The sequence below is a fragment of the Globicephala melas genome, chromosome 7 (genome assembly GCF_963455315.2).
Source record: "Globicephala melas chromosome 7, mGloMel1.2, whole genome shotgun sequence".
NCBI lineage: Eukaryota > Metazoa > Chordata > Mammalia > Artiodactyla > Delphinidae > Globicephala > Globicephala melas.
In genome coordinates, this window is record NC_083320.1 from 115,093,043 (window position 1) to 115,117,295 (window position 24,253).

Sequence of the window (24,253 nt, forward strand, 5' to 3'; positions counted from 1 at the left end):
TGAAGTAATGTGAAAAATTGCAATACTAAAATCTCACAGTTTCTACTGCACCCCAGGTAATCCACAGGACCCAAGAGATGGTAGCTACTAATATACTCTTCCCACAGTGCCTCTTCATACCGTGCGGACTCCTACAAGGGAAATAAGTATCACAACTTTGGTTGAACGTGGTCTGGGTAAGTCATAGGCTCTGTAACAAAATTTGATGTCCGTCTTGTCTGATTTTCTGGCATGATACTGACATGGTTGTCTAGAAAAGTAATTTACTTTCCAGTAATTTAAAATGTACCGAAAAGTTGCAGTAATGGCAAAAAGTACTCACGTTTGCCACTTCACACAAAATGCTCAGTGTGTTTTGCCCAAGGAACCAGCACATAACCCCTAAATGAAGAAATCCTGATGTCCACATTATAATTTAATACTCAGCCCCACTTCAACTTTCACCTGCTGTCCCAACTGTATGAAAATGTCTTTTTCCATCCTGATCCAGTTTTCTTTTTCTGGAACCATTCCTGAGTTTCTCCCTCATTTGGACAACCTTGATGGATTTGAAGCAGACAAGATGAGTATGGGATCTAGGTGGCCTTTTCTATATGGCTTTTTTTCACTAAGAATGTTTTTAATGTTCATTTTTGTAACAAATATCAGCGCTACACTTTTTTTTTCATTGTCATTAAAAATACACAACACGACTTTAGCATTTAATTCACTTTACGTATACAGTTTTGTGGTATTAACTACCTTCATATAGTTGCACAAACAAGTTAACTAACGTGTACCTCCTGTGTGCATGGCAGATACCCAGGAAATTGAGTAACACCGTGAAATGGCCCAAGACATCACCTTAAGTACCGTCTTCATCTAAAAGGCAAAAAAAGGAAGGCTATAGTGTTTGTCTACATTCATTTGATTGTATATGGTTTCCAATTGATGTTGTATAACTAGTTGTGGAGAAGTCATGGGATAGGTGGCTTCATTTCGGTTTGAATTTCCAAATTTAGTGGATTCTGCAGGCTTGATACAAGGTTTACAAACTTCATATTGGGTCAGGACATCCCATGGAGTAACTCGTATTCATGGTTTGTTCAACAATTAAAGTTCTGTGTGATACGATTTCATCCCGGAGTAATCCAGGGTAGTTTCTGTTATACATTTGTCCCAGGATGAAAGGACAAGAGAAATAAGACCTAATTTATAAAAGTGCCTTCAAACTAATTGATATTAAAGTATAGTTGACGTACAGTGTTGTGTTAATTTCTACTGTACAGTAAAGTGATTCATATATACAAACATACCTATATATACATATTTTTCATATTCTTTTCCATTATGGTTAATTACAGGGTATTGAATACAGTTCCCTGTGCTGTACAGGAAGACCTTGTCTATATATAATAATTTGCATCTAGTAATCCCAAACTCCCAATCCATCCCTCTCCCCTGTCTGCCCCTTGACAACCACAAGTCTGTTTTCTATATTTGTGAGTGTGTTTTTGTTCTGTAGATAGGTTCATTTGGGTCTCATTTTATAATCCACATATAAGTGATATCATATGGTGTTTGTTGTTCTCTGTCTGACTTACTTCACTTTTTATGAAAATCTCTAGGTCCATCCATGTAGCTGCAGATGGCATTATTTCATTCTGTTTTATGGCTGAGTAATATTCCATTGTATATATGTACCACATCTTCGATATACATTCATCTGTTGAGGGACATTCAGGTTGCTTCCGTGTCTTGGCTGTTGTGAAGAGTGCTGCTGTGAATGCTGGGGTGCATGTATCTTTTCGAATTATAGTTTTGTCTGGATGTGTGCCCAGGAGTGGGATTGCTGGTTCATATGGTAATTCTATTTTCAGTTTTTGAGGAACCTCCATACTGTTTTCCATAGTGGCTGCATCAATTTACATCCCCACTTGTAGTGTAGGAGGGTTCCCTTTTCTCCACACCCCTTCCAGCATTTATCTCTAGACATTTTAATGATGGCCATTCTGACCACTACGAGGTGATAACTCACTGTAGTTTTGATTTGCATTATCTAATAATTAGCGACGTGGAACGTCTTCTCAGGTGCCTATTGGCTATCTGTATGTGGAGAAATGTTTATTTAGACCTTCTGCCTATTTTTTTCTTTTTTTTCTTTTTTGAGTTGTATGAGGTGTTTGTATATTTTAGAATTAAGCCCTTGTTGGTCACGTCATTTGCAGGTATTTTCTCCCAAACAGTGAGCACAGGTTCTGGAACAACTGGATACCCACATGCAGAAGAGTAAAGTAGGACCCTTACCTCCCCCCGACCCCATATAAAGAATCAACGCAAAATGGACCAAAGGCCCAGATGCAAGAACCAAAATTATAAAACTCGAAGAAAACATGCGAGTAAATCTTCATGACCTTGGATTTGGTCATGACTTCTTAGATCTGCCAAAAGCAGAAGCAACAAAAGACAAAATAGATGAATTAGACTTCCTCAAGATGAAAAACAGTTGTGTATAAAAGGAGCAAGGAATAAGATAATCCACCATCCAAAATGGCCCAAGATGTTTGCAAACCATGTATCTGATAAAGGACTGTAGCCCAGCAGCCAAGCCCCCGGTGGTCCAGGGGAGTGTCTGTGCGGCCCCTCCCGTCCTCGGTGATCAGGGGATTTCAGGCCCCACAGCACCCGAGGGGTGGACACGGGTCATCCTCAGCACCCTCAGGGAGTGAGTACTGGATGGTTTTGAGCCCAGATGCACTCCCATTACTGCCCTCAAAAGCTGAAGGCTTCAGCATGCCTCCAGAAGGACCCAGAGTATTTGCAAGTCTTTGAGAACCAAGAGAACAGTCTTCACTTTTCGGAAAGGGCATCTTATTATTTCACAGCATGACCATTTTCCATCTGGCTCTCAGGGGTGCCCTCCCACCTCCCTGATTTCTCTGAGAGTGGCCATCGGGGTTTGGCTGTCCCCAGTCCCCACACCAGGTGACAAGGCCAGTTGGGCCAGACCCTGGTGGTCCTTAGCTTCGCTGGAGACTAACCCAGACTCTCAGCCTGCGATTGAACGTGGACGCCCCTGCTTCTCCCCGTCACCGCTTCTCATCTCCTCCTCTGTCTCTCTTCCTCTTGCTTTTCAGTCTCAGATTTACCTGATGGCCACCACTCACAGCTCCCGCAGAGCCCAGAGATTTCTCCTGGAAGGAAAGGTTCTGGAAAATCAGAGGGATAAATAAAACATGCAGCTGATTCCTGCCTTGTGCTGACGCCCAAGAGGGTGAGGAGAGTGAGTGTTTTCTCATTAGAATTTTAAATCCTCCAAGTAATAGATCATTGTGGGGGCATCCAGTGTTCTCCTGCTCATTCTAAGAATATCATTCCTGGATTTTAATGTGGTAAATAATTTATATTATAAATATGCAGAGGGGGGGATATCCATTCAAAAATGTTAGAGGTAACTCCAAGGGATTTACAACAAACAAGGACACAGAGCCCCGTGTCCAGACACTGGCTGAGAGGCTCCTACCCTGAGCCACAGTCCCCTGGAGGGCGGAGTGGCCATGACTCTCCTCCCGCAGGTGAGCCTACACAGGCACATCCCACGTGGGACCACTGTATCGCAGAATCTTAGAGTGTCCGATGGCAGGCAGCTGGCTAGAGATGCGGACAAGAGAAAACTGCCCAGCAGCCTTGGACAACCCCGGGGTGAGGACGGGCCAGTGTCAGAGCCTCAGAGATAACTTGAAGAGAGTTTAGGCTGTTAAGGACATCGTCAGAGATGCACTTAGGGACATATTCAGGGCCTTACTTATGGACAAGATCCGGGCATTATTTAGTGACAGCTTAGACTGTAAGGGACAGCATCAGGGCCTAAGTTAGGAACAGTGTCAGTGCTTCTCTTAGAGATAACGTGAGAGCCTTAGTTAGACACAGTTCGGGATGTTACTTAGGGATATCTTCAGGGCCTTAGAGCCAGCATCATGGCCATAATTAGAACCAGTGTCAGGGCGTTAGTTAGGGCCAAAACTAGGGTGTTAGTTAGGGAAAGAGTCAGGTCATTAGTTACAGACAGTGTCAGGGTTTTAGGTAGGGACAGCGGCAAGTCCTTACTTAAGAAGAGTGTCGAGGCCTCACTTAGGGGCAGCATCAGGATGTTAGTTAGGGAGAGTCAGGCCATTAGAATTTCAGATTCTGTGGTAGAGACAGCATCAGGGCCTTAGTTAGGGACAGCGTCAGAGACTTACCTAGGGACATATTCAGGGCCTTAGTTATGGACAGGATCAGGGTGATACAGAGGAACACCTAAGCGTATTAGGGACATCTTCAGGGCCTCAATTAGCGATAGCATCAGGGTATTAGTTAGGGAAAGAGTCAGGCCATTATTATAGATAGTGTCAGTGTCTTACATCGAGAGAGCATCACGGCCTTAGTTATGGACAGGATCAGGGCGTTATTGAGAGATACATGAGGCTATTAGGGACAGCATCAGGGTGTTAGGGAAAGAGTTGGCCGTTATTATAGACAGTGACAGTGCCTCAGGTAGAGACATCATCACAGCCTTAGTTAGGAAGAGGGTCAGGGCCTTGGTGATGGACAGGGTCAGGCCAACAGTGAGGGACATCTAAGTCTATTAGGGACATCGTCAGGGCCTTAGATAGGGTCAGCATCAGGGCCGTAGTTAGGACCAGTGTCAGGGCGTTATTTAGGGACAAAATTAGGATGTTAGTTAAGGAAAAAGCCAGGAAGTTAGTTACAGACAATGTCAGCTTCTCAGGTAGAGACTTCAAGGTCTCAGTGAGAGCATCAGCATCTCAGGTAGGAGCTGCATCAGGCCATTACTTACAGACTGTGTCAAGGCCTTAATTAGGGAGAGTGTCAGAGCCTCAGAGAAAAACTTGAGGGCCTTAGTAAGAGACACTTCAGGCTGTTTGTTAGGGACATCATCAGTGCGTTGGTTATGGACAGGGTCAGGGTATTAGTGAAAGACAGCTCAGGCAATTAGGCACGCCGTCAGGGCCTTGGGTAGGGGCAGCGTCAGGGAGTAGTTGGGGAAAGAGTGAGGCCGTTCGGTAAAGACAGACTCAGGGCCTTAGTTAGAGACAGTGTCAGGTTCTTTGTTAGGGACACTGTCATGGCCTCAGTTAAAGATAACTTGAGGGTCTTAGTTAGAGATAGTGTCAGGGCCTTAGTTATGGACATCTTGAGGGCCTCAGTTAGTGGTAATTTGAGGGCCTTAGTAAGAGACATTTTGGGTCATTAGTGACGTCGTCTGGACCTTCATGCCGGCTCAGTACATCATTTATGGGCCGCATCATGGCATTAATGAGGGACAGCTCAAGTTATTTGGGACTGTGTCAGAGTCTTAGTTAGGGAATGTGTCAGGACCTTTGTTAGGGAAAGAGTGAAGCCAGTAGTTAAAGACAGACTCAGGGCCTTAGTCAGGGACAGCCTCAGTCCTTAATTAGGGAGAGTGTCAGGGCCTCAGTTAAAGATAAGTTGAGGGCCTTTGTTAAGGACAGCCTCCAGGCCTCAGTTAGAGACAGGTTCATGGCCTCGGGACTAAATTCAGGGTCTTAGTTAGGGACAGCATCAGGGATTTAGTTAGCATAAGAGACTCGACATTAGTTAGACAAGGTTAGGTTAAGGTCTAGGAATAGCGTCAGGAAATGACGTAGGGATAGTGTCAAGACCATAGCTACTTAAAGCATCAGTGCCTAATTTAGAACCAGTGTCAGGGCTTCAGGTAGGGACAGCGTCAGAGCCTGACTTAGGGAGAGCGACAGGGACTGAGTGAGGCCTGGAGTCAGAGGCTTAGCTGGGGACAGTGTCAGGGCATGACTTAGGAAAAGCATTAGGGCCTCGGTAGGAACAGCATAAGGGGTTTGTTAAAGACATTATCAGGACCTCTGTGAGAGACAGCCTCACAGCCTCACGTAGGGACAGCGTCAAGGCTTACTTTGGGACAGTTTCAGGACCTTAATAAAACATGGGCCAGGATATAATAAGCTCAGGATACTGTCAGGACTTTAAATGTTGACAGCAGCAGGACCTAAGTTAGGGACAGTGTCAAGGCCGTAGATAGGACTAGCATCTGGGTCTGTGTTAGGTACCGTGCCAGGGCCTGAGTTAGCAAGAGTTTTAGGGCCATAGGGACAGTGTCAGGGCCGGATTTAGGATGAGCATCTAAGCCTTAGTTAGGGACAGTGTCACGGTCTTGGGACAAAATTCAGGGCCTGAGGTATTCACAGCATAAGGACTTCAGTTAGCATAAGAGGCAGAACAGTTGCTAGGGACAGGCTTAGGGTAAAGTTTAGGGATCGTGTCAGGAAATGACCTAGGGGTAGTGTCAAGACCTTAGTCACTGAGAGTATCAGGGCCTTAATTAGAACCACTGTCAGGGCTTCAGGTAAGGACAGCGTCAGAGCCTGACTTAGAGAGAGCCACAGGGCCTGAGTGAGGCCTAGCGTCATGCCCTTAGCTGGGGACACTGTCAGGGCATGATGTAGGAGCTGCATCAGGGCCTTTGTTGGGTCAGCAATAGGGTCTTAGTTAAAGACATGATCAGGGCCTGAGGTGGTCACAGCGTTAAGGCCTCAGTTAGGGAAAGCTTCAGGGCCTAAGTTAGGCACAGCCTCAGGCCTTCACTTAGGGACAGAGAGAGGGCTTTCTTAGGGATAGTGTCAGGACCTTGATTAGAATTGGGTCAGATTCTGAACTCATGATAGTGTCTGGATTTTAGTTATTTCCGGCAGCAGGACCTATATTAGGGACAGATTCCGGGCCATAGTTAGAAACAGTGTCAGGGCCCTAGTTAGGACTAGTCTGGGCCTTAGTTACGGAGAGCATTAGGGCTTCTGTGAGGATAAGAGGCAGGAAATTAGCTCGGTACAGAGTCAGGTTCCAGGCCAGGGATAGTGTCAAGAAATGAGCTAGGGATAGCATGAAGACCTTAGTTATTGAGAGCATCAGGGCCTTAGTTAGGACCAGTGTCAGGGCCTTAATCAGGACCAGTGTCAGGGCTTGATGTAGGGATAGCGTCAGAGCCTAACGAAGGTACGGCAACAGGGCCTAAGTGAGGCCTATCGTTAGGGCCTGAGTGAGGGACAGTGTCAGGGCATGACATAGGAGTTGTATAAGGGCCTCTGTAGGATCAGCCTTAGGGTCTTCGTTAAAGACATTCTCAGGTCCTCTGATAGGGACAGCCACAGGGCCTCACTTAGGGACAGAGTCAGGGCTTACTTTGGGACAGTTTCAGGACCTTGGCAAGACATGGCTCAGGATATTAGCTCAGGGTAATGTCAGGACTTTAGATATTTGACAGCAGGGCCTTAGTTAGACACAGTGTCAGGGCCTACGTTAGGACTAGCATCTGGGCCTCTGTTAGTTTCCGTGTCAGGGACTGAGTTAGGAATGTTGTTAAGGCATTAGTTATGGACAGGTTTGGGCCAGATTTAGGACGACCTTCTAGGCCTTGGTGACAGTGTCACGGACTTGGGACCAAATTCAGGGCCTGAGGTATTCACAGTATAAGGGCTTCAGTTAGCATAAGAGGCAGGACAGTTGCTAGGGACAGGGTTAGGGTAAAGTTCAGGGATCGTGTCAGGAAATGACCTAGGGTAAGTGTCAAGACCTTAGGCACTAAGTGTATCAGGGCCTTATTTAGGACCAAGATCAGGGCTTCAGGTAGGGATAGCGTCAGTGCTTGAGTTAGTGAGAGCGACAGGGACAGATTGAGGCCTACCATCATGCCCTTAGCTGGGCACACTGTCAGGGCATGATGTAGGAGCTGCATCAGGGCCTTTGTTGTGTCAGCAATAGGTTCTTAGTTGCTAAGCAACATCCAGGCTTGCAGCCCTTCGGAGTCACTCTGTGTATGCCGCGTGTAGGGCAGCACACTGCACTGTTTTTTGGGACAGCTTGATTTACCCAGTACTCCCACAAGTTGATGAACACCTTTCTAGCACGTGCAACATGCCGTGGAAGTCTGACTCATTGCCCTAGTCTAAGCTGCACTGAGAAAAACACTTGGCTTCGCATTGCATCTAAGACCTCCTACCTGAAGTCACCCTGCCTCAAAGAATAAGTCGGCTTGCGTTCCTACTGCAACTAAAGATCAATTCTTTGAGTAACACTGCAGGCTTTTGAAGAGGCACAGGCCCGAATTCCTACCTAGGGCGTTCCTTAGTTGACGTAGTTCACTAGATGCAGAACACCTTGCTTGGAGATTTTGATTCAGGGAAGAAACCAGTGTGTAATCTGTGTCTCTTTTGACTTGTTAGAAAGCACAGGGATGTATGCTGCGTGTGCCCATGGAAATGGGGGCCTGATGGAACTAGCCTTGCTTTTCCATTTTGAAAGCTCCCTTCATGTTGCCTTGAAGCTACGTGAAATTCACTGCTGTTGACAGAACTCTAGCCGCTGTAGGCATGGCTCTGCAAAGAAAGTGAGTTTCCTCTAGCTAAACAGAGTTCTTCCAGTGCTTGGGTGGGGCTCAGGCTGCCATGCTCTAGAGCTAAATAGAAACTCAACTTGAGTACTTGCCTCGAGGTAAGGCCCTGAGTAGACATGCGGTAGGTGAGGCATGCGGCTGTTTCCATGAGGTTTTCATCGGGGTTCTGCCTTATTTTAAAGAAGTGCCCTTTCAGGACTCCTAGGCCCCTTGGGTGTGCATCATTTTCTCTCCAAGATCACTGAGTACCTCCAGACCTCGTGGGCCTGCTGACCAAAATCGAGGCCCATTGGTCCCTTGGAGGTCCTCTGTGTTTGACGAGTGATGGGCAACACATTGATCATTACTTAAGGAAAGCTACATTGCCAGAGCACTCGAACAGCATCAGGACCACATTTATAGCCAGTCCACGGTGCCATGGAAGTCTTTATCATGGCTCTCGTCTGAGCTGCCATGAGAAATCACTCTGCTTAGAACTTTTCAAGGACCTCGTACCTGAGGTCACTATACTCAGATAGGAAGTCAGCATCCTACCATGCTGTGTCACTAATGGGACATTAAACAAGAGCACTTGCCTCGAGGTGAGGCCCTGAATCGCCAGGCAGTAGTGGAGGTGTGCAGCAGTTTCCATAAGGCCGTAGCCGCTGCGCTGCATTATCTTAACTGCAGTACGCTTTTCAGGACACCTAGGAGCCTCGCGTGGCCACCCTGTTCCCGGCAGGAACAGTGAGTACCACCAGCCCCTCTGGGCCTGCTAAGCAACTTCCAGGCTCGTAGCCCTTCGGAGTCACTCTGTGTATGCTGAGTTTAGGGCAACACAGTGCCCTCTTTTTTGGGACAGCTTGATTTCCCCAGTACTCCCACAGGTTCAGGTAAACAGTTCTAGCACGTCCAACATGCCTGGTAAGTCTGACTCATTGCCCTAATCTGAGCTGCACTGAGAAAAACCCTTGGCTTCGCATTCCATCTAGGACCTCCTACCTGAATTCACACTGCTTCCAGGATAAAGTCGGCATGCGTTACTACTTGAACTAAAGCCCAGTTCTTTGTGTAACACTGCAGGCTTTTAAAGAGCCACAAGCCCAGAGTTCCACCTAGGGGGTTCCTTGGATGACGTAGTTCACTAGATGCAGAACACCTTGCTTGGAGAAGTTGAATCAGGGAAGGAAGCAGTGTGTAATCTGTGTCTCTTTCAACTTGTTAGAAACCACAGGGATGTATGCTGCTTGTACCCATGAAATGTGGGCCTGATGGAACTAGCCTTGCTTTTCCATTTTGAAAGCTCCATGCATGATACCTTGAAGCTACCTAAAATTCACTGCTGTTGACAGGCCCGTAGCCAATGTAGGCCTGACTCTGGGACGAAAATGAATTTCCTCTATCTCAACCAGGTTCTTCCATGGCTGGGGTGGAACTCAGCCGGCCATGCTCTAGAGATAAAGGGAAACGCAACGTGAGTACTTGCCTCGAGGAAAGGCCCTGAGTACCGAGGAGAAAGGGAGGCATTTAGCGGCTTCCATGAGGTCTTACTGTTCTGCTCTATTTTACAGGAAGTACCATTTTCAGGAATCCTAGGCCCCTCCGGTGTGCATCATTTCCCTCCAGGATCACTGAGTACCTCCAGACCCCTCTGGGCCTGCTGAGCAACATCGAGGCCCATAGGTCGGTCCCTCCTAGGCCCTGTGTGTATGCCGAGTGATGGGCAACACACTGCACGTTCGTTAAGGAGAGCTGCAATTCCATAGCCCTCGAACTGCCTCAGTACCACATTTCTGGCCAGTCCGATATGCCATGGAAGTATTTGTCATTGTCACCATCTGAGCTGCCATGGGAAAACACTCTGCTCAACATTTTCGAGGATCTCATACCTGAAGTCACTCTGCTCGAGAAGAGAGTCAGCCTCCTACCATGCTGTATCAATAACGGGACACTCAGCGTGAGCACTTGCCTCAAGGTAAGGCCCTGAATTGCCGTGCAGAAGCTCAGGCACGCAGCAGATTCCATGAGGCCATAGCCGCTGCTCTGCATTATCTTAACGGCAGTACGCTTTTCAGGACACCTAGGAGCCTCGCGTGGGCACCGTATTCCCTGCAAGAACACTGCGTACCCTCAGGCTCCCCTGGGCCTGCTAAGCAACATCCAGGCCCGTAACCCTTCTGAGTCACTCTGTGTATGTCACGTGTAGGGCAGCACACTGCACTCTTTTTTGGGACAGCTTGATTTCCTCAGCTGTGGCAGCAGTTGCTTTTTCATGGTGCCTGTTCTTCCCCTCCACGTCCCCTGCTGTTTCTTTTCAGGTCTGGTGACTGCCGGCCAAACCAACAGCTGTAGCTGTTCAAGGAAACAGCGTCTTTCCTTGGGGACGCTCCCCACCCCACACCCTTGTCTGGCCTGCCCACCACAGCCCCTTGGTCCCCCTCTTGGCCTAGTTGTTCACCTGAATGTCCCGTGTCATAGCACTTGTCACACCACACTGTTATTTTCTGTCTCTCTGTCCCTTCCACTAGATGTAAATTTCCTCTGGGGACGCCTGGCTGGCTGACAGGTAGAGGAATGGATCCTGGACCCGTTGTCCTAGAACAGGACGGGCAGGGCAAACCTTTCTCTCTCCATGTGCCCACAGTCTTGGTGGGGACAGGGCCTGGGACAAGGTGGGCCTGGGGTTTGGGGGACATTCCAGATGCAAGTTGTTCTGTGAAAGCGGATTCTGCCTGATATCATTAGCTAACCATGTAACGTGGCCGTTACTCTGTGGCAGAAGGCGTTTAGGCCTGTAGAGGAACTGCTTGCAGCTAGGAACACCCACCAATGTTTAAATTCCCAAGGGACTTCCTAAATCACTGGCTAATTCTCAATGAAAACTCATTCTTTAGTCTTTAACTACAGACTGGTTAAAAGTTATTATGTACAATTAAAGGTTGAAGGACAGACACAGTGGAATCACCCCAAGAAAAATAGTTCCAGACAGAAATTATAGTTGGTAAATGGAATTGGTGTGGAGTATAGATCTGAAGCACCTGTGTTCCCACAGTGGCAACTCATATGATCGTGCAGTTCCTGGGGGTTGTAATGAGATCTACTAGCTACACTTTTTATGAGCTCCTGGGGGGGCAGAAGTCTGACAGCCTTGACAGAAGAGGCTAGAGCCAACTTGGGGTGCACAGTGAGAGTGGGCGGACAGCTGTGCACTCAGGCAGACCATCAGGATACTTGTCACTATGGCTTGACCTATACAGCCAATCTCATCGTATCTGCCCTCCCTCTTCTCTCCCCAGATCGCTGCTCCTAGGCTCTCCCCGTGATGTGCCCCCTGTCTGCCATCCCACCCCACCTGCCCAGCAGTCACCCAATCTCGTCCACCGCCTGTACATGGTTCCCTGGCGCGATCTTGTTCTGGCGTCTGCTTGGATCCATGCAGCCTTTCCTAGCTGCTCTCTGCAGGGCCTCGCTCCCCTGCATCATCCTCAGAGGGGCCCAGGGCTCGCTCTAAACCCTGTAGCCTCCCAGCCCTGTATCAGTGCCGACCCCTTGTTCCCAACAGCAGCTCAGCCCTGGTCCTCAGGGGCCTGTGGTCCTGTCCACACAGTGTCTCCCAGGCCTGCCTTGTGAGGCAGCCTCGCTGGCCGGAGCCCTGGGAACCTTCCCTTCCTCACCAACCCTCCTCCTCCTGCGGCTGCCCCTCCCACCCCGAATCCCCCATAGGGATCCTCGACTGTGGCTGGCTCTGGCACTACCACTCTGGGGAGGAGCACATGAATTATTCTGTGCCTCCCCCATCAGCCAGCACCTTGAAATTCTGCTTTTCTGTATGTATTTATTTAGGCCGGGCCATGCAGCATGTGGGATTTTAGTTCCCCTACCAAGAATTGAACCTGCTCCCCTGCAGTGGAAGCATGAGTCTTCACCGCTGGACCAGCAGGGAAGTCCCTGAGATTCTGCATTTAAACCCTGTATCTGCCCAGTTTCTGTGTCCTGTGTTCCTGAGCGGCACGTGTGCGTAGAAGGGAGGTAAGATGTGTGGACTCTCTTTTCTGGTTGTTGGCTGAGTATCTAATGTCCACTGTGGGTCATCTAAGGGCCGAGACCAAGTACTCTGTTCCTGCTGTGATCCGTGCTTCTGCTACCACATACTGCACAGGTTAAGTACCTCAAAGTCCTAGCTGAACAGCTAATAGAGAGACAGGTCTCACCGTTGCTTCTCCGCCTGCATCTTACAGAGGTGGAAAGTAGGAACTGCAGCCCAGCAAGCCACGGACCCAGGCAATCCTAAAACTGCAAAGTCGCCTGTGTTGATTCCTGCCAGCTTTTAGTAATTAAATCTGTGACTCCTGTAAGAAGAGATTTCAGAGGATGTGTACCTTCTACAGAATTCACATTTAGTGAGGGGCGATTGAAAAGGTATACACAATTTTAATCTATTTATTTTACTAATAGCATATCTTAATGATTGAAAAATGAACTTTCCTGTAAATAAAAAGAAAACCAGAAAGTATTCATACTTTACACACCTAGTGTTTACTATCTAATGGGCCGGCTTCGACTTCCCCTCTCTCGTCTATCTGAGCCTCCACGATGGACAGGACTCTCCTGGTGCAAGTGACGTGGGGTGAAGCTGGACTGTTGGTTTTCTGCTCAACCTCTGCTTCCTCTCTGCATCCTGGACTCAAAAGAAGTTGAAAGAAATGTCTGCTCTGGTTGCTGACTGTTTCAGCTCCACCTTAACCTCAGTCTGTGGTTGTGGGATGCCTCAGAAGTCAGAAAGGTCCCCGCCGCCAACATGGGGAGTGTGGGGCTAGACCCAGGTTCCAGCCCAGCTCTGACACGCAGTGTGCTCAGTGGGACGTGTTGGCATGCATGCAAGGCTGTAGCGCTGCCAGCCCCCATATGCTGCCTTCTTGAGGGCTGGCGGTGCCCTTCAGGACTGGCTGCATCCTTCGTCCCATTTGAGTGGGAAGTAGTAAGTAATAAAACCTCAGAATATCCCTTGACCGCTGACCAGCCAGGCAGGCATCTGTGGTCCTCCAGCTCAGGCCTGCTTGGGCCCTGTCAAGTCCCTATGGCCAATCACTGAGCTGACCTTGCTGCTGGGCAATTGAACAGCTACCTGGGCAGCATAGATGGCCCCTCGGGATGTTTCAGTTCCCTACATCCATGTGATTGAGAAAAGGGCCTCCTCCCTCATAGCCTCCCAGCCTTCTGAGAGGAAATAAGCCTCCAGACATTGAGTGTGGCCCTGTCCACCCTCAGCATACAGCAGACCATGGCCCTGCAATCCTTTGGCCTTCGGGTTGTTGCAAACCTTTGACATTCATGCTCATGAAAAATCAAAGTTATGGGAGCAAGTGGCCTCCCAACTGTTGTTTTCCCACAGAGGCAGCGTGGTCTCCAGGAGCCATGTGCATCCTGGACCCAGTGCCTGTGCCCTCCGGAAAGCCAGCCTACTCTGGCTTCCACGGTAGAGAATAATCCTTGAGACACTACTCCATTGAGTAACAGCCACCTACCATTTGGTTTCTGTTCTCTGTAAAGGAGAGAGCAGAGACAGGAAAATGAGCAGATGTGTTCTGTGGAGATGGGTGATTAATATAGACAGAGGGCAGGAGTGACTCTTGGGCTGCCAATTCCCTGGGACACAAATGAAGTCTGTGTGCCTTTTGAGGTACACAGGCAATCAGGGCCAGCCTCGGATGTGATGCCCAAAGCAAGAATCTTGAGTTTACCACCAACAGCAAAGTTGCTACTTTAGCTAGTGGAAGAGCTTCCTGCCATCAAGGGAGGACAACCAAAGCCCTGGATGGGTGACCACAGTACCTGACCTTAACTGAACCTCTTCTTTTCTGTTAAAATGGACATTGAGTGAGCGTCGCCTGCAGTTTCTGGAAGCCCTAGATGCAGTGAGAGAGACTGTTCCTGTGAATGGGGCCACCCAAAGGCATTTACAGGACAAAGGATTGGAGAGAGACCAGACCACACTGCAAGAGAGTGAGCCACCAGAACTGCCAGGTCCAAATCCACTCTTAAATCTATCTCTTGCAGTTATTCATTCATTTATATCAATTAAAAATAATGTTTTTATTTTACTTTAGTAAGTGTGTGCAGTCCATTGGAAAAAAATGTCATAGCTGATACATCAGAACCAATAATGCCTTAGTTAGGCACTATGTCAGGGCCGGATTTAGAATGAGCATCTAGACCATATTTAGGGACAGTATCACGGCCTTGCGATTAAATTCAGGGCCTGAGTTAGCCACAGCATAAGGTCTTCAGTTAGCTTAAGAGACAGGACAGTTGTGAGGGACATGCTTAGGGTACAGTTTAGGGATCGTGTCAGGAAATGACCTAGGGATAGTGTCAAGACCTTAGTTACTGACAGTATTAGGGCCTTATTTACGACCAGTGTCAGGACGTCAGGTAGGGACAGCATCAGTGCCTGCCTTAGGGAGAGCAACAGGGTCTGAGTGAGGCCTAGCGTCAGACCCTTAGCTGGGGACACTGTCAGGGCATGATGTCGGAGCAGAATCAGTGCCTTTGTTGGATCAGCAATAGGGTCCTAGTTGCTAAGCAACATCCAGACCCATAGCCCTTCGGAGTCACTCTGTGTATGCTGCGTGTAGGTCAACACACTGCACTGTTTTTTGGGACAGCTTGCTTTACCAAATCCTCCCACAGGTTCTCAAACCCCGTTCTAGCACGTCCAACGTGCCGGGGAAGTCTGACTCATTGCCCTAATCTGAACTGCACTGAGAAAAACCCTCGGCTTCGCATTCCATCTAGGACCTCCTGCCTGAAGTCACCCTGCCTCCAGGAGAAAGTCAGATTGCGTTCTGACTGCCACTTAAACCAGTTCTTTGTGAAACACTGCAGGCTTTTCAAGAGCCACTGGCCCGGAGCCCTAGCCAGGGTCTACCTTGGTTGAAGCAGTTTGCTCTGAAGAACACCCTGCTTCGAGGAGTCGATTCAGGTAAGAAACCACTGGGTAACCTGAGTCTCTTCTGACTTGTTAGAAACCACAGGGATGTATGCTGCCTGTGCCGTTGGAAATGGGGGCCTGATCGAACTAGCCTTGCTTTCCCAATTTGAAAGCTCCGTTCATGCTGCCTTGAAGGTAATTTAAATTCACTGCTGTTGACAGGCCCCTAGCCAATGTAGGCCTGACTCTCGGAAGAAAATGAGTTTCCCCTATCTAAACCAAGTCCTTCCATGGCCAGGGTGGAGCTCAGCCTGCCATGCTCTAGAGATAAAGGGAAACTGAATGTGAGTAGTTGCCTCGAGGAAAGGCCCTGAGTACCATACAGAGAGGGAGCCATTTGGCGGCTTCTACGAGGTCTTACTCGATGTTCTGCAGTAGTTTAAAGGAAGTCCCCTTTTAAGGACTTCTAGGCCCCTCGGGTGTGCATCATTTCCCTCCAGGATCACTGAGTACCTCCAGGCCCCTGTGGGCCTGCTGAGCAACGTCAACGCCCATAGGTCGGTCCCTCGGAGGCCCTCTATGTATGCCCAGTGATTGGCAGCACACTGCATGTTCGTTAAGGAGAGCTACATTTCCACAGCCCTCGAACAGCCTGAGGACCACATTTCTGGCCAGTCCGACGTGCCATGGAATTCTTCGTCATGGACATCGTATGAATTGCCGTGGGAAAACAGTCTGCTTAGAATTCTTCGAGGATCTCGTACCTGAAGTCACTCTACTCGAGGAGAAATTCAGCATCCTACCATGCTGTGTCGCTAATGGGACACTCAGCGTGAGAACTTGCCTCAGGGTAAGGCCCTGAATTTTCCTGAAGTAGCAGAGGCATGCAGCAGTTTCCATGAGGCTGTAGCCGCTGCTCTGCATTATCTTAATGGCAGTATGCTTTTCAGGACACCTAGGAGGCTCTCGTAGGCACCCTATTCCCGGCAGGAACGGTGAGTACTCCCAGGACCCCGTGGGCCTGCTAAGCAACTGCCAGGCCTGTAGCCCTCCCGAGCTACTCTGTGTATGCCGAGTATAGGGCAACACAGTGCACTCCTTCACGGGACAGCTTGAAATCCCCAGCACTCCCACAGATTCACGAACACCTTTCTACAACCGCCAACATGCCGGCTAACTCTGACAGAATGCCCTAGTCTGAGCTAAACTGAGAGAAACCCTCAGTTTCCAGTTCCACCTAGGACCACCTGCCTGAAGTCACCCTGCCACCAGGAGAAAGTCGGCTTGCATTCCGACTGCCACTAAAGCCCAGTTCTTCGTGTAATGCTGCATGCTTTTGAAGAGCCACAGGCCCGAGGCCTAGCTAGGGCATACCTTGGTTGAGGCAGTTTGCTAGATGCACAACACCCTGTTTCGAAGAGTTGATTCAGGGAACTAAGCAGTGGGAACATGTGTCTCTTTTGACTTCTTAGAAATTAAAGGGATGTATGCTGCATGTGCCCTTGGTAATAGGGACCTGATGTAACTATCCTTGCATTCCCATTTTGAAAGCTCCATGCATGCTGTCTTGAAGCTACCTGAAATTCACTGCTATTGACAGGCCTCTAGCCACTGTAGGCCTGGCTCAGGGAAGAAAATGAGTTTCCTCTATCTAAACCAGGTGCTTCCATGGCCGAGGTGGAGCTCAGCCTGCCATGCTCTAGAGGTCAAGGGAAACTGAACGTGAGTAGTTGCGTCGAGGACAGGCCCTGAGTATCCGTACAGAAAGGGAGGCATGCAGCTATTTCCATGAGCTCTTAGTCACTTTTCTGCTGTACTTTAATGGAAGTACCCCTTTCAGGAGTCCTAGGCCCCTCGTGTGTGCACCATTTCCTTCCAGGATCCCTGAGTAACTCCAAACACCTGTCGCCCTGCTGAGCAACATCGAGGCTCATAAGTTGGTGCCTCGGAGGTCCTCTGTGTATGCCGAGTGTTCGGCAACACACTGAATGTTCCTTAAGGAGAGCTACATTTCCAGAATTCTCAAACTGCCTCAGGACCACATTGCTGGCCAGTCCAACGTGCCGTGGAAGTCTACGTCATGATCGTCGTCTGTGCTGCTATGGGAAAACGTTCTGCTTAACAATTCTTCGAGGAGCTTGTACCTGAAGTCACTCTGCTCAAGGAAAAATTCACTATCCTACCATGCTGTGTCGCTAACGGGACACTCAGCGTGATCACTTGCCTCAAGGTAAGGCCCTGAATGGCCGTGCGGAAGCAGAGGCCTGCAGAAGTTTCCATGAGGCCGTAGCCGCTGCTCTCCGTTATCTGAACGGCTTTTCAGGACACCTAGGAGCTCCGCGTGGGTACCGAATTCCCGGCAGGTTCCCTGAGTACCCCAGGCCCCCCTGGGCCTGCTAAGGAACGTCCTGGCGCATATCCCTTCGGAGCCTGTCTGTTTATGCTGAGTGTAGCGCAACACACCGCACTTCGTCATGGGACATCTTGCAATCCCCTGCACTCCCAAAGTTTCAAGAACACTCTTTAAGCATGTGCAGCATGCCTGATAAATCTGACTCATTGCCCTAGTCTGAGCTGCACTGAGAAAAACCCTCGGCTTCGCATTCCATCTAGGACCTCCTGCCTGAAGTCACCCTGCCACCAGGAGAAAGTCGGCTTGCTTTCCGACTGCCACTAAAGCCCGGTTCTTCATGTAACACTGCAGGCTTTTGAAGAGCCTCAGGCCCGAGGCCTAGCTAGGGCATACCTTGGTTGAGGCATTTTGCTAGATGCAGAACACCCTGCTTCGAGGAGTTGAGTCAGGGAAGGGACAACTGGGTACCCTGTGTCTCTTTTGACTTGTTAGAAACCACAGGGATGTATGTTGCGTGTGCCCTTGGAAATGGATGCCTAATGGAAGTAGCCTTGCTTTCCCATTTTGAAAGCTCCATGCATGCTGCTTTGAAGCTCCCTGAAATTCGCTGCTGTGGACAGGTCTCTAGCCACTGTAGGCCTGGCTCCGGGAAGAAAATGAGTTTCCTGTAGCTAAACCAGGTGCTTCCATGGCCTGGTTGGGGCTCAGCCTGCCATGCTCTACAGCTAAAGGGAAACTCAACGTGAGCACTTGCTTCGAGAACATGCCCAGAATATCCGTACAGAAAGGGAGGCGTGCAGCTGTTTCCATGAGGTCTTAGTAGCTGTTCTGCGCATTTTAAGGGAAGTGCCCTTTTCAGGACTCTTAAGCCCCTCGGGTGTGCGTCAATTCCCTCCAGGATCACTGAGTACCTCCAGACCCCTGTGGGACTTCTGAGCAACATCGAGGCCCATAGGTCGGTCCCTCGGAGGCCCTCTGTGTAGGGCGAGTGCTGGGCCACACACTGCACGTTCCTTAAGTATAGTTGCATTTCCAGATCCCTCGAACATCCTCAGGACCACATTTCTGGCCTGTCCGCCGTGCCATGGAAGTCTTCGTTAAGGCTGTCGTCTGACCTGCCATGGGCAAACATTCCGCTTACAATTCCTGGAGGACCTCGTACCTGTAGTCACTCTGCTCGAGGAGAAATTCACCATCCAACCATGCTGTGTCGCTAACGAGACACTCAGCATGAGCACTCGTCTCGAGGTAAGTCCCTGAATTGCCGTGCAAAAGCAGAGGTGTGCAGCAGTTTCCATGAGCCCGTAGCCGCTGCTCTGCAATATCTTAACGGCAGTACGCTTTTCAGGGCACCTAGGAGCTTCGCGTGGGCACCCTATTCCCGGCAGGAACAGTGAGTACCCCCAGGACCCCCTGGGCATGCTAAGAAACTGCAAGGGCCGTAACCCATCGGAGCCACTCTGTGTATGCCGAGTGTTCGGCAACACACTGAATGTTCCTTAAGGAGAGCTACATTTCCAGAATTCTCGAACTGCCTCAGGACCACATTGCTGGCCAGTCCAACGTGCCATGGAAGTCTACGTCATGACCGTCGTCTGTGCTGCCATGGGAAAACGTTCTGCTTACAATTCTTCGAGGAGCTTGTACCTGAAGTCACTCTGCTCAAGGAAAAATTCACCATCCTACCATGCTGTTTCGCTAATGGGACACTCAGCGTGATCACTTGCTTCAAGGTAAGGCCGTGCAGAAGCGGAGGCGTGCAGAAGTTTCCAGTAGGCCGTAGCCGCCGCTCTCCGTTATCTTAACGGCTTTACAGGACACCTACGAGCTTCGCGTTGGCACCGAATTCCCGGCAGGATCCCTGAGTACCCCAGCACCCCCCCCCCCCGCCCCCGGGCCTGCTAAGGAACGTCCTGGCGCGTATCCCTTCGGAGCCTGTCTGTTTATGCCGAGTGTAGCGCAACACACTGCGCTTCTTCATGGGACATCTTGCAATCCCCTGCACTCCCAAAGTTTCAAGAACACCCTTTAATCACATGCAACATGCCTGGTAAGTCTGACTCATTGCCCTAGTCTGAGCTGCACTGAGAAAAACCCTCGGCTTCAAATTCCAACTAGGACCTCCTGCCTGAAGTCACCCTGCCACCAGGAGAGAGTCGGCTTGCTTTCCGACTTCCACTAAAGCCCGGTTCTTCGTGTAACACTGCAGGCTTTTGAAGAGCCTCAGGCCCGAGGCCTAGCTACGGCGTACCTTGATTGAGGCAGTTTGCTAGATGCAGAATACCCTGCTTCGAGGAGTTGAGTCAGGGAAGGCACCACTGGGTAACCGGTATCCATTTTGACTTGTTAGAAACCCACAGGGATGTGTGCTGCGTGTGCCCATGGAAATGGGGGCCTGATGCAACTAGCCTTGCTTTCCCATTTTGAAAGCTCCATTCATGCTGCCTTAAAGCTACGTGAAATTCACTGCTGTTGACAGGCCTCTAGCCACTGTACGCCTGCTTTTGGGAAGAAAATGAGTTTCCTCTATCTAAACCAGGTGCTTCCATGGCTTGGGTGGGGCTCAGCCTGCCATGCTCTAGAGCTAAAGGGAAGGAAACTCAATGTGAGTACTTGCCTCGAGGAAAGGCCCTGAGTATCCGTACAGAAAGGGAGGCGTGCAGCTGTTTCCATGAGGTCTTAGTCGCTGTTCTGCTGTAGTTAAAAGGAAGTACCCTTTTCAGGACACCTAGGCCCCTCTGGTGTGCATCATTACCCTCCAGGATCACTGAGTACCTCCAGACCCCTGTGGGCCTGCTGAGCAACATCGAGGCCCATAGGTCGGTTCCTCTTAGGCCCTCTGTGTATGCAGACTGATGGGCAACACAGTGAAGGTTCCTTAAGGAGAACTACATTTCCAGAATTCTCGAACTGCCTCAGGACCCCATTTCTGGACAGCCCGACGTGCTTGGAAGTCTTCGTCATGACCGTCGTCTGAGCTGCCTAGGGAAAACACTCTGCTTACAGATCTTCTAGGATCTCGTACCTGAAGTCACTCTTCTTGAGGAGAAATTCAACATCCTACCGTGCTGTGTCGCTAACAGGACACTCAGCGTGAGCACTTGCCTCAACGTAAGGCCCTGAATTGCCGTGCGGAAGTGGAGGCGCGCAGCAGTTTCCATGAGGCCGTAGCCGCTGCTCTGCATTATCTTGAAGGCAGTACGCTTTTCAGGACACCTAGGAGCCTCGCTTGGACACCCTATTACCGGCAAGAAGAGTGAGTACCCCCAGGACCCCCTGGGCCTGCTAAGCACCTGCCAGGCCCGTAACCCGTCAGAGCCATTCTGTGTATGCCGAGGATAGGGCAACACACTGCCCTCCTTCATGGGACAGCTTGAAATCCCCAGCGCTCCCACAGGTTCACGAAGACCCTTCTAGGATGTCCAACATGCCTGGTAAGTCTGACCCATTGCCCTAGTCTGAGCTGCGCTGAGAAAAACCCTCGGCTTCGCATTCCATCTAGGACCTCCTGCCTCCAGGAGAAAGTTGGCTTGCTTTCCGACTGCCTTTAAAGCCCCGTTCTTCATGTAACACTGCAGGGTTTTGAAGAGCCTCAGGCCCGAGGCCTAGCTAGGGTATACCTTGGTTGAGCCATTTTGGTAGATGCAGAACACCCTGCTTCGAGGAGTTGATTCAGGGAAGGAACAACTGGGTAACCTGTGTCTCTTTTGACTTGTTAGAATCCACAGGGATGTATGCTGCGTGTGCCCATGGAAATGGATGCCTAATGGAACTAGCCTTGCTTTCCCATTTTGAAAGCTCCATGCATGCTGCCCTGAAGCTGCCTGAAATTCATTTCTGTTTACAGGCCTCTAGCCACTGTAGGCCTGGCTCTGGGCAGAAAATGAGTTTCCTCTATCTAAACGACGTGCTTCCATGGCCGGTGTTGAGCTCAGCCTACAATGCTCTACAGGTAAGGGGAAACTCAACGTGAGTAGTTGCCTCGATGACAGGCCCTGAGTATCCGTACAGAAAGGACGCATGCAGCTGTTTCCATGAAGTGTTAGTCGCTGTTTTGCTGCAGTTTAAAGGAAGTACACATTTGAGGACTCCAAGGTCCCTTGCGTGTGCATCATATCCCTCCAGGATCACTGCGTACCTGCAGACCCCTGTGGGCTTGTTGTGCAATGTCTAGGCCCGTATGTCTCCCCCTCGGAGGCCCTCTGTGTATGCCGAGTGATGGGCAACACACTGCTTGTTCGTGAAGGACAGCTTCATTTCCAGAGCCCTCGAACAGCCTCAGACCACATTTCTGGCCAGTTCGACATTCCATGGAAGTGTTCGTCATGGTCGTTGTTCGAGCTACCATGGGAAAATATTCTGCTTACAATTCTTCTAGGACCTCGTAGTTGAAGTCACTCTGCTCGAGGAGAAATTCAGCATCCTACCATGCTGTGTCGCTAACGGGACACTCTGCATGAGCGCTTGCCTCAAGGTAAGGCCCTGAATGTCTGTGCAGAAGCCGAGGCGTGTAGCAGTTTCCTGAGGCCAATGTTGCTGCTCTGCATTATCTAACGGCAGTATGCTTTTCAGGACAGCTAGCAGCCTCGTGTGGGCACCCTGTTCCCGGCAGGAACAGTGAGCACTCTCAACTCCCCCGGGCCTGGTAAGCAACTTCCAGGCTCGTAGTCCTTCAGAGTCACTCTGTTTATGCTGAGTGTAGGGCAACACACTACACTCTTTTTTGGGACAGCTTGATTTCCCCAGTCTCCCACAGGTTCAGGTAAACCATTCTAGCATGTCCAACATGCCATGTAATTCTGACTCATTGCCCTAGTCTGAGCTGGACTTAGAAAAACACTTGGTTTCACGTTCCATCTAGGACCTCCTACCTGAATTCACCCTGTTTCAAGGATAAAGTCGGCATGCTTTCCGACTGCCACTATAGCCCAGTTCTTCATGTAATACTGCGGTATTTGAAGAACCACAGGCCCGGAGGCCTAGCTAAGGCGTATCTTGGTTGGGGGAGTTCAGTAGATGCAGTACATCCTGCTTTGAGGAGTTGATTATGGAAGTAACCACTGGGTAACCTGTGTCTCTTTTGACTTGTTAGAAACTACAGGGACGTATGCTGCGAGTGCTCATGGAAATGGTGCCTGATGGAACTAGACTTGCTTTCCCATTTTGAAAGCTCCATTCATGCTGCCTTGAAGCAGCCTGAAATTCACTGCTGTTGACAGGTCTCTAGCCACTGTAGGCCTGGCTCTGGGAAGAAAATGAGTTTCCTCTATCTAAACCAGGTGCTTCCATGGCCGGGGTGAAGCTCAGTCTGCCATGCTTATTGCTAAAGGGAAACTCAACGTGAGCCCTTGCTTCGAGAAAATGCCCTGAGTATCCGTAGGGAAAGGGAGGCTTGCAGCTTTTTCCATGAGGTCTTAGTAGGTGTTCTGCATTTTAAAGGAAGTACCCTTTTCAGGACTCCTAGGCCCCTCGGGTGTGTGTCAATTCCCTCCAGGATCACTGAGTACCTCCAGACCCCTGTGGGCCTTCTGAGGAACATCGAGGCCCATAGATTGGTCCCTCGGAGGCCCTCCATGTAGGCCGAGTGATGGGCCACAGACTGCACGTTCCTTAAGTAGATTTGCATTTCCAGATTCCTCGAACAACCTCAGGACCACATTTCTGGCCTGTCCGCCGTGCCATGGAAGTCTTCGTTATGGCCGTCGTCTGACCTGCCCTGGGCAAACATTCCGCTTACAATTTTTCTAGGACCTCGTACCTGTAGTCACTCTGCTCGAGGAGAAATTCACCATCCTACCATGCTGTGTCGCTAACGGGACACTGAGCATGAGCACTTGTCTCGAGGTAAGGCCCTGAATTGCCGTGCAAAAGCAGAGGTGTGCAGCAGTTTCCATGGGGCCGTAGCCACTGCTCTGCATTATCTTAACGGCAGTACGCTTTTCAGGACACCTAGGAGCCTCGCGTCAGCACCCTATTCACGGCAGGAACACTGAGTACCCCCAGGACCCCCTGGGCCTTCTAAGCAACATCCAGGCACGTAGCCCTTCAGTGTCACTCTGTGTATGTCGCGTGTAGGGCAGCACACTGCACTCTTTTTTTGGAGATTTGATTTCCTCAGCTGTGGCAGCAGTTGCTTTTTCATGGTGCCTGTTTTTCCCCTCAGCGTCCCCTGCTGGTTATTCTCTTGTTTGGTGACTGCCGGCCAAACAAACACCTGTCGCTCTTCAAGGAAACAGCGTCTCTCCTCAAGGAGGCTCCCCACCCCGCGCCCTGGTCTGGCCTGCCCACCACAGCCCCTTGGCCTCCTGTTGGCTTAGTTGTTCCCCTGAATGTTCCATGTCATAGCACTTGTCACACCACACTGTCATTTTCTGTCTGTCTATCCTTTCCAATAGTTCTAAGTTTCCTCTGGGGCCACCTGGCTGGCTGATAGGTAGAGGAATGGATCCTGGAACTGTTGTCCTAGAACAGGACGGGCAGGCAAAGCTTTCTCTCTCCATGTGCCTGCAGTCTTGGTGGAGTACAGGGCCTGGGGCAAGGTGGGCCTGGGATTTGGGGGACATTC

At 49.9% G+C, this 24,253-nt stretch overlaps 2 long non-coding RNA genes across 2 annotated transcripts; both read left to right on the plus strand.

Annotated features, from left to right (window-relative positions):
* Positions 1-97: 97 nt before the first annotated feature.
* LOC132597578 (uncharacterized) lies at positions 98-19,482 on the plus strand. The gene is made up of 8 exons (XR_009564483.1): positions 98-176; positions 3,117-3,262; positions 9,976-10,379; positions 12,248-12,433; positions 15,290-15,386; positions 15,976-16,185; positions 16,286-16,330; positions 16,996-19,482. It is a non-coding gene; the product is annotated as an uncharacterized lncRNA (long non-coding RNA).
* A 159-nt stretch (positions 19,483-19,641) lies between these two features.
* Positions 19,642-22,329, plus strand: LOC132597622 (uncharacterized). Its single transcript, XR_009564676.1, has 4 exons — positions 19,642-21,122; positions 21,536-21,640; positions 22,067-22,162; positions 22,261-22,329. It is a non-coding gene; the product is annotated as an uncharacterized lncRNA (long non-coding RNA).
* Positions 22,330-24,253: the final 1,924 nt, after the last annotated feature.